This window comes from Bidens hawaiensis, unplaced genomic scaffold (assembly GCF_021521415.1).
Source record: "Bidens hawaiensis isolate Kalapana, Puna unplaced genomic scaffold, B.hawaiensis_p1.1 tig00035834_1, whole genome shotgun sequence".
Lineage (NCBI taxonomy): Eukaryota > Viridiplantae > Streptophyta > Magnoliopsida > Asterales > Asteraceae > Bidens > Bidens hawaiensis.
Genome location: NW_027496215.1, coordinates 49114 through 53972, shown reverse-complemented (window position 1 = coordinate 53972; position 4859 = coordinate 49114).

Here is a 4859-nt window from a genome sequence, read left to right as displayed (position 1 = left end):
TGTAGTGTATGTAACCATCTATCTATGTATGTAACCATGCATGTATGTATGTAACCGTGTGTGTATGTATGTATGTATGTATGTATGTATGTAACCATCTATGTATGTTTGTATGTACATATCTAACCATCTATATATGTATGTATGCATGTATGTATGTAACCATCTATGTATGTTTGTATGTACGTGTCTAACCATCTATATATGTATGTAACCATATATGTATGTTAAGATTATGTATGTCCTTAAACGTTTTGAACAAATCCAAGATACTGATGGGAAATAAAATATAAAACTTCTATCTTGACGACATGTCGTCAGTATTTGGTAGTTAATTTTTTATTATTTATTTCTAATTTAGCATGATTTTAAAGAAAAGGAAAATTATAATAAAAAACTCTATCCCGACAACATATCGTCGGGATTGGGTAGTTAAATTTTTAATATTTATTTTTAATTTATGATGATTTTATAGAAAATAAAAAATAATATATAAAAAACTCTATCCCGACAACAAGTCGTCGGGATTGGATAGTTAATATTTATTTTTCATTTCTAATCTAAGATGATTTAAAGAAAAGAAAAAATAAAATATAAAAAAATCTATCCCGACAACAAGTCGTTGGGATTGGATAGTTAATTTTTTATATTTATTTCTAATTTACGATGATTAAAAGAAAAGAAAAAATAAAATATAAAAAAAATCTATCCTGACAACAAGTCGTCGGGATTGGATAGTTAATTTTTTATTATTTATTTCTAATTTAAGATGATTAAAAGAAAAGAAAAAATAAAATATAAAAAAATTTATCCCGACAACAAGTCGTCGGGATTGGATAGTTAATTTTTTATTAATTTATTTCTAATTTAAGATGATTTATAGAAAAGGAAAAATAAAATATAAAAAAATCTATCCCGACAACAAGTTGTCGGGATTGGATAGTTAATTTTTTATTAATTTATTTCTAAATTAAGATGAATTAAAGAAAAGGAAAAAATAAAATATAAAAATTCTATCCCGACAACATGTCGTCGGATTAGTTAGTTCTTTTCTTATTATTTATTTCTAATTTAAGATAATTTAAAGAAAAGAAAAATTATAATATAAAAATTCTATCCCGACAACAAGTCGTCGGGATTGGTTAGTTCTTTTTTTATTAGTTATTTCTAATTTACGATGATTGAATGAAAAGGAAAAATAAAATTTAAAAAACTCTATCCCGACAACAAGTCGTTGGGATTGGATAGTTCATTTTTATTATTTGTTTTTAATCTACAATGATTTTACAAAAAAAGGAAAAATAAAATATAAAAACTCTATCCCGACAACATGTTGTCGGGAGAAGTGTCAAGTCAAGTGTTTGATTTAGTCAAACATTCTCTAGCGTGTTAACAATTGACACGTGTGTTGACAAGTTAAAAAATTTGTGATTTTCTATCCCGACGACATGTTGTCAGGATAGGGTTTGATATAGCGACAACTTCCTGTTGTCGGGATAGGTGTCGTCGGGATAGGCTAATATTCTTGTAGTGTGTTCAACGCAAAAACAAAAATCCAATTTGCTTATTTAAAACTATAAAATACGTTTATAGGCTTAGATACGTTTAGTTTTGCATTAAAACCGATTCTCGTATTTTCAATGCATATATTTCTATTTATCGTGGACATAAAACCACATTTTATACCCAACTTTATACATTTCCCCAAAATGTCTATATTCACTAGAAACCAACTATATTTATACGTTTATGCTTTATTTAAGAAAATTCGTCTTTTTACAAAACCAATGACATCATACACATCTTTAAGTTGTTATACAAGTTATACATTTTACAAATTTTAGTCTAGATATATTAATAGTTTTAAAACAAATTTCAACCATAATATTATTTTAATAACCATGTTTATCCATTCTTATTATTTAACACACTTATTATTCTTTTGTTGTGTAGGCTCGTTAACTCATTTTTACCCGTTTTAGTGATTCTCTTGTATGCTTAAACTTTTTAAGCATGATAAGTTTACAGACGTACACTTAGGGTTTCTTTAACATGTTAATAATGTATATTGTGGTATAGGTGAAAGCTTAGCATAGCCCGTTTAAAAACTAGGTTTAAGGACGGTTTAGCTCACTTAGTACTAGGATTAGAGGTTGGAGAGACTAGAGAGTCTTGAGCTTGTTTCTCCCGTTTAACTTCTCGGAGGATGTCTTTTACACCATTTTGATTCTTGAAAGCAAAATGAGATATAGATTACTTTAGGATGAATGTGTGGGTTTGTATATAAAACGAAAGAGAGAGTGAGATTGTAGAGAGAGTGTGTGAATGTGAATATGTGAGTGTATTATATACCTGAAGAGAGAGAAAGGGCAAGAGAGGAGGGGTGGAAAGGTGGTGGTTCTTCATGTGGTGTTGGAGCTAGACAGATGTGGTGTTCGGTTGGCGGCGCGAGGCGGTTTGTGTTGGTTAATAACGAGGAACGAGAGGGTGACGGGTGGAGCTACGGTGTACGTGTTGTGGAGGTGGCGTATCGGTACTATGGATGCGATGGCGTCGGTAACAATATGACGACCGCTGATGTTTTGGCGGTGGCAGGATGGTTGCTTCTGGTGGTGGGGGTGGTCACTGTTGTGAAGGTGACGGTGGTTGGTGGGTTTATGGTGGAGTAATACAACCGGGAGGAGGGATTGGAAGGTAGTGAGAGTAGGGTTAAGTAAGTTTATTTGTAGTTTGGAGCGTTACATATATTATATTATAAGATGAGTGGAGCATGGCTTGGTTTTTATAAAATTCAAAGAAATGAATGTTGAGTGCTTTAGTAAATAAAATCCAATCACTAAGGTGTGGGGTTTTTTTTTTATTGTTTTAAGTAGAGTAAAGAGAGTAATATTCTTAATGCACCATGCATATTATATCCATAAACCATGATAAATGTGTGCACATTTTGTAATTCGATTGATGCTTCAATTCGTTAATTAACGTTTAAACGTTCATACGTCTATTAGTAGTCTATAATAGTCCATGAGAATATGAGATAAATAATAATGATCTTCCAACAATTCGTTTCATGTTCAATTTTCATATATTTTACAATTATAATTATAAAATATAAGTGTGTAACACATAATTCAAACCTTTTGGTTTCCTTAATTATATGTTCAAGTCGTTTAGAAGTATCACCAACGTCCGTACACTTCGGATAAATCCGAACATTCAAGTAATTTAACTAGAAATAAATTATTTAAGTGTAGTGTATCGTGTATATACGGGTTTATGCAAGACTTGTGTTAAACATAATCAATTTTAATTATTCGGGAATTAACATAGCGAAACCATGATTAAGGGATGTACAGAAAATGACATGTTTTACAAAGTGTTACATCATCACTGTAAACTGCAATTATATAAACTTTTAAGAGTGAAGTTCTGATAAATGCATATGACTCATTTGACCAAACTCATACCCTTTATTAAGATGTCTATAGAGTCGTTTGTACCACATACGACTACTTTTATTGAGACCATATAAAAATCTTAGATTCATATCTCGGGGTATTACTTTTAATGCTTCAGGCATTTTTATCCATACAGAGATATTCATGTATATGTAATGTTCAATTGCCACGTACAAATATACAGTGATAGCATACATAACTTGTAGCTGAAGTCCTTCTAAAATTGCGAGGCTGAGTAGAACATCTAATGGTTATCGCATCCACTACAGGGGAATACGTTTCCTCATAATCAACTATTGGGATTTAGGAAAACAACCATTGTGTTACAACTCGTGCCATACATTGCAAATCTCATTCTTTCTGTTCCTTTTTATTTTAAGGACACCCATTTATAACCAACTGGTTTGACGTCTATGAATGTTCGAACTACAGGTTCGAAAACGTTTTGTTTGTCATACAATTGTTGTTTAGCCTTAAGGGCATTTTGCCATTTTGGCAGTCATCTCTGTGTATATACTCTTACAGAGTTTTAGATTCATAACCTTTCTCATCGATTACATCTGCAGCTATAGCATATGCAAGTATTTCATTAGCGCGTGTTACATGTAGGTTCCATATTATACCTTTGTACATAATTTGTAGAGATCTCCTATCGATTTAATACCGGTGTTTCTTTTGGAACTTTATAGATTATATTAGTCTCTTCTAGGACATTTATCTCTTCTGGGGTTTTATTATTTCGTTCTAGAAATATATTTGTCTCTTCTAGGAAATTTACCCCAACAGGTTATTATTCAACAACCTCTTATATGGTTTTATATGTAACCCCTTCTGGGGTTATACTAACTGCATTACTTTGCTCATTTGATTTTCGTGGGTTTTATCTTTGAAACCAATTTGTCTTCCACGTGATCTTTGTATGGTAATCTTATTTTGATTACTTTAATTCGAGCAAATGAATTTGATACTGGTATATGTGACATTGTCACTCTATATGTGTTTTATGAATGCATCTAGTAACTCTTTAGTTACTCTTTATAAATGTATGACATATTTGACTTCAGATTTATATTGATCTCTTCCGGGATCTAAACTTTATATTTGTGATGCATTTCATATATTACCAGGCTTTTCATTCTTTAGTTATCTCCCCCTTAGAATCCGTTCATTCATTCGAGATTCAATTATGGTACATTATGGTGGCGGTATATATAAATTGCGCAACCATATTTCTTTATGTGGAATAATTTTTATTCTCTTCTGGAGATAAGTTTGGATCTTGTGACATTTATGATATCTTAGAAACCAAAATTAATATTCAAACAAGATTTTTAATACATACCTGGTTGTGGCGGTGTATTCTTGGACCCACTTTTGTAGTAACAGAAAACAAATCCGCTGGTC